Genomic DNA, 13,774 nt, shown 5'->3' with positions numbered 1-13,774 from the left:
GCGATCATCCATCCAGCATACCAAAACAGACCTTACCTTTTCTCTCAAAGCTTCATTTCGTAACTTTACAAAGAATAGTGAAGATCATGGAACACACTGACGTAGATCTTTTTTTTAAACCGGGACATTGTTGTTCACGCGGAGAGCAGAGACTTGCTCCGAAACGACTAGTTCACTCCATGGCTTCCCCCGGAATGGGGTGAGCGAAGGCGCGGATGCCACTTCAGTTAGTGAAACACCTAGACAGACACATGCGATATCACGCAAGGGTAAAAGGAAGAACTACTTTGGATTCTTCGTAATCCTTGTCTGAAAAACTCGCTGGTCGGAAAAAAAATGCAAAGGCTATAGAGACTATCGGCTTGCAGACTGAGCGGTTTATATACCGACACTCATGTAGTGCTACAGTATACTGTAGTGAGTTATCATGTCTATCGAGACACACAGTTCAAGCATTAAACACAATAGTGGAACCATCGTGTTTAATCAATAGCAATGCATTTGTTAAGAGTATATTTTTATTGAGCCTGTATAGTCACATAGTAAGTAAAATGTCGCAACTAAGTTTTGTAAATCATGTCAAAAGATAACACTACAGAACACAGATTAACCAGTGGAAAATCTCTAACAGGTGACAGTCATAGGATGGTTGTGGAATCATGATAACATTGCATCTGAGCCCGTCAGAGCCTCTTTTAGCAAACGTAGATGGAAGACAGCCACATGGGCTATTTTTGAGTCGGCATGTGAATTGATAAAACATACAAATTAAGCATCATCTCAATCCTAACAAGGAGAACAATTATTAAAATTGTGTTACAGTGTTATGTGCTCTGCTCAAAATGCATTACACGTTCACTTCAAGAGAAAAAGAGCAGACAAAGTGTAGGGCTATGATGGCCACTCACATGTCAGCACCTTGGACAGCTCCTCAAGTGACTCGGGGGGCAAAAGCAATTAATCTAATAGGAACATGCTTCATGCCTTCACAATAACCAGCAATGGAATAACACAGGCCGTTTCATGCAATTCTCTATTCCTGTAATGCCTATTTTATGCCCACTTAGCTACACCAATGGCAGAACAGATTTATAGTACATTTTAATACAGCTGGTATCCACTGAATATCTTTAACCAAGTAGAATTGTTCCCATTGCATCACCACAACTCTGAAGAATAGAAGGAAGAACTTAAGTCTATACATAACTAGGTGACCAGATCAAAGTCCTTACTGTAGTTATGGTCTTTAACGCAAGGCCCTTACTGTTGTTCTAGTCTATAAATCAAGGCCCTTACTGTTGTTCTAGTCTATAAATCAAGGCCCTTACTGTTGTTCTAGTCTATAAATCAAGGCCCTTACTGTTGTTATAGTCTATAAATCAAGGCCCTTACTGTTGTTCTAGTCTATAAATCAAGGCCCTTACTGTTGTTCTAGTCTATAAATCAAGGCCCTTACTGTTGTTCTAGTCTATAAATCAAGGCCCTTACTGTTGTTATAATCTATAAATCAAGGCCCTTACTGTTGTTCTAGTCTATAAATCAAGGCCCTTACTGTTGTTATAATCTATAAATCAAGGCCCTTACTGTTGTTCTAGTCTATAAATCAAGGCCCTTACTGTGGTTCTAGTCTATAAATCAAGGCCCTTACTGTTGTTCTAGTCTATAAATCAAGGCCCTTACTGTTGTTATAATCTATAAATCAAGGCCCTTACTGTTGATCTAGTCTATAAATCAAGGCCCTTACTGTGGTTCTAGTCTATAAATCAAGGCCCTTACTGTTGTTCTAGTCTGTAACTATCTAGCTCAAACAATAACGTCTCAATCTACAAAGGTTGTATTATCTAACAGTCACTAAACAATTACCTATAAAATATCTCACGGACAGAGGGGTAAAAACGGTGCTTAAATTAGACGTCAAATGTATCGTGGTAGAACGGATTGCAAAAACCAATTGTGATCCACTGGTCCATTCCTCCTGTGATTGAAAAGCTTCCATAGCATGTATTTCTGCTCTCCCCCCGTTCAGCACTACCATGCGTCTTCAAATCTATGTGGGGGTTCGATAGCCGGCACTGCAATCGACACAGACTGGCATTCATGTGCCTCACACTCCATTATTTGTCATCCTACTCTGTCAGTGTGTGTGTGTGTGTGTGTGTGTGTGTGTGTGTGTGTGTGTGTGTGTGTGTGTGTGTGTGTGTGTGTGTGTGTGTGTGTGTGTGTGTGTGCCTTAATCTGAGTGTGGCAATGTGCTTTTCTGACATATTTTGTACGTCTACAGCTGTTTTTCCACCCATCCCTGTCTCAGACGGCAGGCTGAGTATTGGATTTTACCTTGGTTCAATGGAGTGTACTGTTGCCTTCATCCGGTCGGTAAGTAAGTGCAAGGCAGTGTGTGTGAGGGGGAGACAGGCTTACTTAACATTTTTTCCTGAAAAACAAAAACAAAAATAGACTTAGTAATAATCAGGAAGTTCGTTACAAGCACTGGAACAAAATAGGCTCAGTTTGACAAAATGTGCTACATCGGTGTCAGCAGTGGGATGGTTAGGACACAATAATACCAATAATAAAACGATTATGTCGTAAAGACCAGTAATAGTTGTATTACTACTAAACTGGTAAAGGTATGCTAATTAAGAGAACACCCATTGTTAATTTCACCATGCGCTCTGGACCCGGCTAAAGTCCCTTTGTCAATCTGTGTTTTACAGGCCTCTGCTGATACTGCATAGTGTTTCAGACCCAGAACTCGACTCCCCCAAATTGAAATATCACAATAAGTAAAAAAATAAATTAAAAAAAACATTACCTGAGAAGAATTACACAGGAGCGTAATCCAAGGAAATTGAAAAAGGATTAGAACCACACAGGCCCACGTAGTTTGTGGTGGATTTGTACTTCACTCAACCTCTGATTGAGATTTAGGTGTCCTGTTCGGATTTGTGTTGTTGCTCTGCAAGCGATTTGGGATTTACTTAACAGCACCAACCAACTCTTTCCCTGTTGTGATTGGTTGCTGTTGTGTCCGTCCATGCAGTCATGCCTCACTGAATTCAGTTCGATGCATTTCTGACACACACACACACACACACACACACACACACACACACACACACACACACACACACACACACACACACACACACACACACACACACACACACACACACACACACACACACACACACACACACACACACAGGATCTCCAGCTAAGCATTTGAATGTGAAGTCAGTCACAATGGGGCGGCAGGTAGCCTAGTGGTTAGAGCGTTGGGGGATCGAATCCCTGAGGGATCGAATACCCGAGCTGACAAGGTAAAAATCTGTCGTTCTGCCCCTGAATGAGGCAGTTAACCCACTGTTCCCCGGTAGGCCGTCATTGTAAATAAGAATGTGTTCTTAACTGACTTGCCTAGTTAAATACATTTACACCGAGGCCTGTACTCTGGAGGGGGATTGATTTGGAGGTGGAGAGTCCGTCATGGTCTGGGGTGGTGTGTCACAGCATCATCGGACTGAGCTTGTTGTCATTGCAGGATATCTCAACGCTGTGCGTTACAGGGAAGACATTCTCCTCCCTCATGTGGTACCCTTCCTGCAGGCTCATCCTGACCCTCCAGCATGACAATGCCACCAGCCATACTGATCGTTCTGTGTGTGATTTCCTGTAAGACAGAAATGTCAGTGTTCTGCCATGGCCTGCGAAGAGCCCGGATCTCAATCCCATTGAGCACGTCTGGGACCTGTTGGATCGGAGGGTGAGGACTAGGGCCATTCCCCCCAGAAATGTCCTGGAACTTGCAGGTGCCTTGGTGGAAGAGTGGGGTAACATCTCACAGCAAGAACTGGCAAATCTGAAGCAGTCCATGAGGAGGAGTTTCACTGCAGTACTTAATGCAGCTGGTGGCCACACCAGATAATGACTGTTACTTTTGATTTTGACTCCCCCTTAGTTCAGGTATACATTATTCAGTTTTTGTTAGTCACATGTCTGTGGAACTTGTTCAGTTTAGGTCTCAGTTGTTGAATCTTGTTAAGTTCATACAAATATTTACACATGTTAATTTTACTGAAAATAAATGCAGTTGACAGTGAAAGGACATTTCTTTTTTTGGTGAGTTTTTATAGGAACACATCATTGTATTTGAACAGCTATACTATGTGTGTCAATGTTTGTGTACAAAAGAGTGATTGAAACGTAGCCTTATTGTTAACAAGACAATGGAACAGTATTGGTGTAAGAAAACATGTCTTACAGTATGTCCTACAGTATGTCCTGCAGTATGTCTTACAGTATGTCCTACAGTATGTCTTACAGTATGACTTACAGTATGTCCTACAGTATGTCCTGCAGTATGTCTTACAGTATGTCCTACAGTATGTCCTGCAGTATGTCTGACAGTATGTCCTACAGTATGTCTTACAGTATGTCCTACAGTATGTCCTGCAGTATGTCTGACAGTATGTCCTACAGTATGTCCTGCAGTATGTCCGACAGTATGTCTTACAGTATGTCTTACAGTATGTCCTACAGTATGTCCTGCAGTATGTCTGACAGTATGTCCTGCAGTATGTCTGACAGTATGTCTTACAGTATGTCCTGCAGTATGTCTGACAGTATGTCCTACAGTATGTCCTGCAGTATGTCTGACAGTATGTCCTGCAGTATGTCTGACAGTATGTCTTACAGTATGTCCTACAGTATGTGCTGCAGTATGTCTGACAGTATGTCCTGCAGTATGTCTGACAGTATGTCTTACAGTATGTCCTACAGTATGTCCTGCAGTATGTCTGACAGTATGTCCTGCAGTATGTCTTACAGTATGTCCTACAGTATGTCCTGCAGTATGTCTGACAGTATGTCCTGCAGTATGTCTTACAGTATGTCCTACAGTACATCGGACAGTATGTCTTACAGCATGTCCTACAGTATGTCCTGCAGTATGTCTGACAGTATGTCCTGCAGTATGTCTGACAGTATGTCTTACAGTGTGTCCTGCAGTATGTCTGACAGTATGTCTTACAGTACGTCTGACAGTATGTCCTGCAGTATGTCTGACAGTATGTCTTACAGTATGTCTGACAGTATGTCCTACAGTACGTCTTACAGTATGTCCTACAGTATGTCCTGCAGTATGTCTGACAGTATGTCCTGCAGTATGTCTGACAGTATGTCTTACAGTATGTCTGACAGTATGTCTTACAGTATGTCCTACAGTACGTCTTACAGTATGTCCTACAGTACGTCTTACAGTATGTCCTACAGTACGTCTTACAGTATGTCCTACAGTATGTCCTACAGTACGTCTGACAGTATGTCCTACAGTATGTCCTGCAGTATGTCTGACAGTATGTCCTGCAGTATGTCTGACAGTATGTCTTACAGTGTGTCCTGCAGTATGTCTGACAGTATGTCTTACAGTACGTCTGACAGTATGTCCTGCAGTATGTCTGACAGTATGTCTTACAGTATGTCTGACAGTATGTCCTACAGTACGTCTTACAGTATGTCCTACAGTATGTCCTGCAGTATGTCTGACAGTATGTCCTGCAGTATGTCTTACAGTATGTCTGACAGTATGTCCTACAGTACATCGGACAGTATGTCTTACAGTATGTCCTACAGTATGTCCTGCAGTATGTCTGACAGTATGTCCTGCAGTATGTCTGACAGTATGTCTTACAGTATGTCCTGCAGTATGTCTGACAGTATGTCTTACAGTACGTCTGACAGTATGTCCTGCAGTATGTCTGACAGTATGTCTTACAGTATGTCTGACAGTATGTCTTACAGTATGTCCTACAGTACGTCTTACAGTATGTCCTACAGTACGTCTTACAGTATGTCCTACAGTACGTCTTACAGTATGTCCTACAGTATGTCCTACAGTACGTCTGACAGTATGTCCTACAGTACGTCTGACAGTATGAGGCTTCTTCTTCTTCTTCTCTTCCTCAGCTATTTCACAATTTCCTAGCACCCTCCTTCCTCCTAGCACCCTCCTTCCTCCTAGCTCCCTCCTTCCTCCTTGCTCCCTTCTTCCTCCTAGTTCCCTCCTTCCTCCTTGCTCCCTCCTTCCTCCTAGCACCCTCCTTCCTCCTAGCTCCCTCCTTCCTCCTTGCTCCCTTCTTCCTCCTAGTTCCCTCCTTCCTCCTTGCTCCCTCCTTCCTCCTAGCGCCCTCCTTCCTCCTAGCACCCTCCTTCCTCCTAGCACCCTCCTTCCTCCTAGCTCCCTCCTTCCTCCTAGCGCCCTCCTTCCTCCTTGCTCCCTCCTTCCTCCTAGCATCCTCCTTCCTCCTAGCACCCTCCATCCTCCAAGCACCCTCCTTCCTCCTAGCACCCTCCTTCCTCCTAGCACCCTCCTTCCTTCTAGCACCCTCCCTCCTCCTAGCACCCTCCTTCCTCCTTGCACCCTCCTTCCTCCTTGCACCCTCCTTCCTTCTAGCACCCTCCTTCCTCCTAGCACCCTCCTTCCTCCTAGCACCCTCCTTCCTCCTAGCACCCTCCTTCCTCCTAGCACCCTCCTTCCTCCTAGCACCCTCCTTCCTCCTTGCACCCTCCTTCCTCCTAGCACCCTCCTTCCTTCTAGCACCCTCCCTCCTCCTAGCACCCTCCTTCCTCCTAGCTCCCTCCTTCCTCCTAGCACCCTCCTTCCTCCTAGCACCCTCCATCCTCCAAGCACCCTCCTTCCTCCTAGCACCCTCCTTCCTCCTTGCACCCTCCTTTCTCCTAGCACCCTCCTTCTTCCTTGCACCCTCCTTCCTCCTAGCACCCTCCTTCTTCCTAGCACCCTCCTTCCTCCTTGCACCCTCCTTCCTCCTTGCACCCTCCTTCTTCCTAGCACCCTCCTTCCTCCTTGCACCCTCCTTCCTCCTTGCACCCTCCTTCCTCCTAGCACCCTCCTTCTTCCTAGCACCCTCCTTCTTCCTAGCACCCTCCTTCCTCCTTGCACCCTCCTTCCTCCTTGCACCCTCCTTCCTCCTTGCACCCTCCTTCCTCCTAGCACCCTCCTTCCTCCTAGCACCCTCCTTCCTCCTAGCACCCTCCTTCCTCCTAGCACCCTCCTTCCTCCTAGCACCCTCCTTCCTCCTAGCACCCTCCTTCCTCCTTGCACCCTCCTTCCTCCTAGCTCCCTTCTTCCTCCTAGCTCCCTCCTTCCTCCTCGAGGCCCTTCTTCATCAGTCTGTGAAGTTCTAATGCTGAATATAACAGAACCTCAGATGTGTATTTGGATTTTGTTCATTTATTTGATGACTTATGTTGCCCCATAACAGCTGTTTTCCTCATCGCCTGCTGTCAGACGAGTGCTTGTTTTTCTCAGACTGGGAAGACATTGTCAGAGAGATACGGAACTATGAACCTTTGGACAGAATAGTTGTTGCCTACCCAGGAGCTCGAACATAGTGGATGTTCCTCTCACACATAATGCCTCCAGAATGAGTTAGATTAAAAACATTCTCTATTGATCTTACTCTCCATCGTAGTGCAATACGAGACAAATAAACCCATTTAAAGTTTCTATGCCAAGGATGGTTTAGAATTAGTTTAGTATTGAGCAGAGAATGGCTGTGTATGCCAGAGTTTGATACATAGTTCAGGAGCGGCTGGAAGCTAATACTGCACTTGACATTTCCAATATCTTCGCATTTGCATTTAGTCTGTCTACTGGGCGGAGAATGGGCAAGTTAGGAGACACCTGTGGCACAGTGGCAACTAAGTGAATTTGAGCCAAAATTTGGCAGCAGAGCAAATTTGAGCCAAAATGTTGCTGTGACGTTAGATTGAACAATGACAGTCAAGAAAGACTGTCCCACCTCCTCTCCCACAACCTCTCCCACCTCCTGTCCTACACTGCAGAATCATGAAGACAAAAACACTTTTGCCATGCCCTTATCCATATATACTGAACAAAAATATAAACGCAACATGCAACAACTTCAAAGATATTACTGAGTTACAGTTCATATAAGAAAATCAGTCAGTTGAAATGAATTCATTAGGCCTTAATCTACTGATTTCACATGATTGGGCAGGAGCGCAGGCCCAGCCAATCAGAATTAGTTTCCCCCCACAAAATGGCTTTATTACAGACAGAAATACTCCTCAGTTTCATCAGCTGTCCGGGTGGCTGGCCTCAGACGATCCTGCAGGTAAAGAAACCGGATGTGGAGGTCCTGGGCTGGTGTGGTTACACGTGGTCTGCGGTTTTGAGGCTGGTTATATATAAACATGTTTTCTAAGACATTTAAAATGTACATTTACATTTAAGTCATTTAGCAGACGCTCTTATCCAGAGCGACTTACAAATTGGTGCATTCACCTTATGATATCCAGTGGAACAACCACTTTACAATAGTGCATCTAAATCTTTTAGGGGGGGGGGGTTAAAATTGCAATAGGCCTTCATCAGTTTAGCCAGGTAAACAGTGTGCTGGTCTAATATCTAGCCTACCTATACTGAACAGTAAGAAGACAAGACATCATAGGAATCAGGGGAACCAGACAACAGTTATGGTGACTGTTGATGGAGCTGTTCACCAACTGCTGATGAATGGTAGACTTGACCTTGTTACCTTTATTCTACTGTCAGAGTCACTCATAGGTTTTAGAGATAAAACAAATAGTTCATATAAACATGAGAAAAAGCATACCATTTCAATTAACAGAACTTCTTGGTTGAATTGATTAATTTAATTCCATCCACTTAGGTAATCAATTCAGATCAATTATAACAACACTTAGGCTCTCCACAAGTTCAAAGACATCAGAAAATGCCGTAACAATAGTGGGATTGTTTACATCCTTCTTTCTTTACAACATAGGCCTACAATTAATGACCAAGTGTCCATCTTCACTCTTTGCTGCTAAGCCAGTGCGCTAAACTAGTGCACTAAACTAGTGCGCTAAGCCAGTGCGCTAAGCCAGTGCGGTAAGCCAGTGCGCTAAGCCAGTGCGCTAAGCCAGTACGCTAAGCCAGTACGCTAATGTAAGCCTGATACTGACACTGCTAACGCCAGTCTATTGTTGAGCCTCTCCTGAATATCCATCTGGGATGGAGAAGGTCTTGGAATGTTTTTTTGAGTTCTCCTATAGTGTAGTCCACATGGATGGTTATATGTCTGGAACTGTCCTCTGAGGGATACATGTTGACCTCGCCCACCAATGTGGTGTCCTGCCTAACATCCACTGGTTCACCCAGATACATCACCGCCTGCTTCCAGTGGATATCCAGTTTGAAAGGAGATGTGGAGAGGACCAGGGGCTTTTCCTCGCTACCAGGAAAGGTAACTGTGAACCACACGTTTGATCGCGTTCACAGCAGACGAACCAAAACACTAGCACTTGAATGCCCCCTTCACTGATTTCAGCTGCTCCGTGGTAAACGAGTACAGATCCAACTCTCCGAACTTGGAGGGGTGGGAGAGCACGTCCTCTACCATCACCAAGTTCACGGTGATGTCATTGTTCATGATGCATTTCCTGGCGAATTCAGACGTGCATGACATGTCCATACTGGTCCTTCATAGTGGACCAGAAACTCAGCCGGCCCTCCACCACCAAGTCATTGATGGGTGCAATGTACAATTCCACCATGGAAGGCAGAATTCAGCATGGATTCGTGAAGCAGCACATACCACATCCACTCATCACGTCCACCTGCTCGGGCAAATTGATTGTCTCCAGAATAGCTTTAATCACTTCGATTCTGTCTTCCATCTTAGTATATTTTTTACGATTTTCACAGATCGATCAGCGATTGAACTAGCATCCACCTCGTAAACTTTCCTGGTCCCGGCTTGGGCAAAGAAACACCACTTCCTTCCCCGACATCCAACACTACTTTACTTTGGATTGAACTGCTGTTCCTCAGTGCCCCTGTCCTGTACGTGTTCGTCCGGACAGTGTCTGCAATCATTTCTTCATGAATGGTAATATTAGAATAACTGTCAAAGTACAGGTTATCCTACACATTTCTGTCTAATTTCCTTTTCTTTGTGAAGTGGAATTTTCCTTGCCCTCAAATTCTTGTTATCACATTGAAAATGGAATTTCAGTGCATTATACGTCCTGAAAGTAGAAACGGGTTGCATCGTGGTCTTTGGAGTTTTATAAGCAGTCAAATTTGTCAATGTGATAGCTATTTGCTTGCTACATTTCCCATAAGTAAAAATACGGCGGTCGCAATGCATTGTTTAATACACCTATTGATCAAACAATGACATGAATAGCAGGACATCAAAAATCATCTTAAAGAATAGTGAGAAACATGTTATGATATTGAAAATGGGACTAGTGAATGTTCACCAAGACAACCTTGCATATCAAATGCAGCATGCAAAAAAAAAAAACATCATCATCACTGAAAAGCAATAGTGTACACATTTAGCTAAAACAGGATACAGTGGCCATCATAGGCCTACATGTGCTCCGTTAGGATATGTTTTGCTGTGGGGAAGACCAATTATAGGCTACCCAGCATGCCCACAAATAGTTCTATGCTGTCCATCCCAAGAGTTATGGCAGGCAGAACACAGGTTTATGGCACTGTTCTTCCTCTTTGAGTGAATCCTCTGTGACTTTCTCAGTTCCTTCCAAAGATCCTTGGCTAGTGCTAGTGGAAGATGAGTAGGAGCTGTATCCCATTTCACTAAGATGAAAAGGAGAGTAGGGAGCTGCCAGGTTGTTGAGTTTTCCAGCATTCCAGATGGCCTTTTTCAAATGGAAACACAGGGCAGTGTGATGAAACATTTGAGCACGTGTGAAGTGTGAGCATGCATGGAAAAGTACCATATCATGTAAGAAACTTTACCATGACCTGGTTTATCAAAATTTTTCACATTAGAAACAATTATTGTATTTCTTTTTGGTTCTGTGCCCATGTTAAATCAACACATTTTACCATTTGCCCAAAAAATTTAGGCCTACTCATTTTGCATAGCATAGTACAGTGGTTCCCAACTCCAGTCCTCCAGGACCCCCAACAGCCCAACTCCAGTCCTCCAGGACCCCCAACAGCCACACTGGAGGACTGGAGTTGGGCTGTTGGGGGTACTAGAGGACTGGAATTGGGCTGTTGGGGGTCCTGGAGGTCTGTATGGTCCCCCAGGAGCAGCCTGACTACTGTCAGTCTGTATACAGTCGTGGCCAAAAGTTTTGAGAATGACACATATATTCATGTTTACAAAGTTTGCTGCTTCAGTGTCTTTAGATATTTCTGTCAGATGTTACTGTGGAATGCTGAAGTATAATTACAAGCATTTCCTAAGTGTCAAAAGCTTTTATTGACAATTACATGGAGTTGATGCAAAGAGTCAGTGTTTGCACTGTTGACCCTTCTTTTTCAAGACCTCTGTAATCCGCCCTGGCATGCTGTTAATTAACTTCTGGGTCACATCCTGACTGGTGGCAGCCCATTCTTGCATAATCAATGCTTGGAGATTGTCAGAATTTGTGGGTTTTTGTTTGTCCACCTGCCTCTTGAGGATTGACCACAAGTTCTCAATGGGATTAAGGTCTGGGGAGTTTCCTGGCCATGGACCCAAAATATAAATGTTTTCTTCCCCGAGCCACTTAGTTATCCCTTTTGCCTTATGGCAAGGTGCTCCATCATGCTGGAAAAGGCATTGTTCGTCACCAAACTGTTCCTGGATGGTTGAGAGAAGTTGCTCTCGGAGGATGTGTTGCTACCATTCTTTATTCATGTCTGTGTTCTTAGGTAAAATTGTGAGTGAGCCCACTCCCTTGGCTGAGAAGCAACCCCACACATGAATGGTCTCAGGATGCTTTACTGTTGGCATGACACAGGACTGATGGTAGCGCTCACCTTGTCTTCTCCGGACAAGCTTTTTTCCAGATGCCCCAAACAATCGGAAAAGGGATTCATCAGAGAAAATGACTTTACCCCAGTCCTCAGCAGTCCAATCCCTGTACCTTTTGCAGAATATCAGTATGTCCCTGATGTTTTTCCTGGAGAAAAGTGGCTTCTTTGCTGCCCTTCTTGACACCAGGCCATCCTACAAAAGTATTCGCCTCACTGTGCGTGCAGATGTACAGATGCCTGCTGCCATTCCTGAGCAAGCTCTGTACTGGTGGTTCCCCGATCCCGCAGCTGAATCAACTTTAGGAGACGGTCCTGGGGCTTGCTGGACTTTCTTGGGCGCCCTGAAGCCTTCTTCACAACAATTGAACTGCTCTCCTTGAAGTTGTTGATGATCCGATAAATGGTTGATTTAGGTGCAATCTTACTGGAAGAAATATCCTTGCCTGTGAAGCCCTTTTTGTGCAAATCAATGATGACGGCACGTGTTTCCTTGCAGGTAACCATGGTTGACAGAGGAAGAGCAATGATTCCAAGCACCACCCTACTTTTGAAGCTTCCAGTCTGTTAATCAAACTCAATCAGCATGACAGAGTGATCTCCAGCCTTGTCCTCGTCAACACTCACACTTGTGTTAACGAGAGAGTCATTGACATGATGTCAGCTGGTCATTTTTTGGCAGGGCTGAAATGCAGTGGAAATGTTTTTGGGGGGATTCAGTTCATTTGCATGGTAAAGAAGGACTTTGCAATTAATTGCAATTCAACATTCTGGAGTATATGCAAATTGCCATCATACAAACTGAGGCAGCAGACTTTGTGAAAATTTATATTTGTGTCATTCTCAAAACTTTTGGCCACCACTGTAGTCCCCAACCAGACCTGTCACCAGCCTTGAACCAGCAACACTCGCATGCACCAACAGTAGTATCGAAAAAACAGCTTTTCTTTTAAACAAAACATTGATTGTTGTTTTATCCTTCACTTTGTTTCCATGAAAAACACAGTTGTCACAAAACATATATTTTATGTGAACCAGTGAGATGTGGACATAGTACATGTCAAGTCTAATTCAAGACACAAATATGACCCATGCAGTAGCAGCGCTGTCTATTCCTCCCCCATGCCCCCTCCCCCTCCCTCCCCCATTCTTCCCTATCCTCTAAGCTCATCCTCCCTCCCCCATCCACCCTCCCATCCCCCATCTGCCCTCCCCCTCCCTCCCCCATTCTTCCCTATCCTCTACCTCATCCTCCCTTCCCCATTCTCCATCCCCCTCCCTACCCAATCCCCCCTACCCCTCCCTCCCCCATTCTTCCCTATCCTCTAAGCTCATCCTCCCTCCCCCATCCACCCTCCCCCTCCCATCCCCCATCTGCCCTCCCTCCCCCTCCCTCCCTCCCTCCCTCCCTCCCTCCCTCCCTCCCTCCCTCCCTCCCTCCCTCCCTCCCTCCCTCCCCTCATTCTTCCCTATCCTCTACCTCATCCTCCCTTCCCCATTCTCCATCCTACCTCCCACATTCTCTATAGCCCTGCCTCCCCCATCCACCCTCCCCCCCATCCCCCATCTTCCCTCCCCCATCTGCCCTCCCCCCCCTCCCCCATTTTCCCTATCCTCTACCTCATTCTCCCTCCCCCATTCTCCACCCCCCTCCCTCCCCAATCCTCCCTCCACCACCCACCCCTGTTCTCCATCCCCCAGTTGGTGTGCCAGTATCTTGGCCTGTCAATATAAAGCCCATGAATCAATTTAATAATTACATCCCCTTTCCCTGAAGACCTGCTTCCCCTCCTTCCACCTATCAGTTACACTACAATTACACTACATTACACTACAATTAGATCCAATACCTAAATACAACCCATTAAAAATCGAAATACAACCAGTTAGATTACATGACTAAATACAACCAGTTAGATTACATTACTAAATACAACCAGTTAGATTAAA

At 44.9% G+C, this 13,774-nt stretch overlaps 1 protein-coding gene and 1 pseudogene across 1 annotated transcript in view; both read right to left on the bottom strand.

Annotated features, from left to right (window-relative positions):
- LOC115195355 (netrin-G1-like) overlaps positions 1-172 on the bottom strand; it is a 209,789-nt gene extending 209,617 nt beyond the window's left edge. The window contains exon 1 of the mRNA XM_029755139.1: positions 37-172. The gene's annotated coding sequence lies outside the window, so the exon portion shown is untranslated. The remainder of the gene's footprint in view (positions 1-36) is intronic.
- An 8,841-nt stretch (positions 173-9,013) lies between these two features.
- On the bottom strand, positions 9,014-13,344 carry LOC115195251 (protein arginine N-methyltransferase 6-like; annotated as a pseudogene).
- Positions 13,345-13,774: the final 430 nt, after the last annotated feature.

The sequence above is a fragment of the Salmo trutta genome, chromosome 6 (assembly GCF_901001165.1).
Source record: "Salmo trutta chromosome 6, fSalTru1.1, whole genome shotgun sequence".
In the NCBI taxonomy this organism is placed as follows: Eukaryota; Metazoa; Chordata; class Actinopteri; order Salmoniformes; family Salmonidae; genus Salmo; species Salmo trutta.
This window is presented reverse-complemented; position numbering and strand designations above follow the sequence as displayed.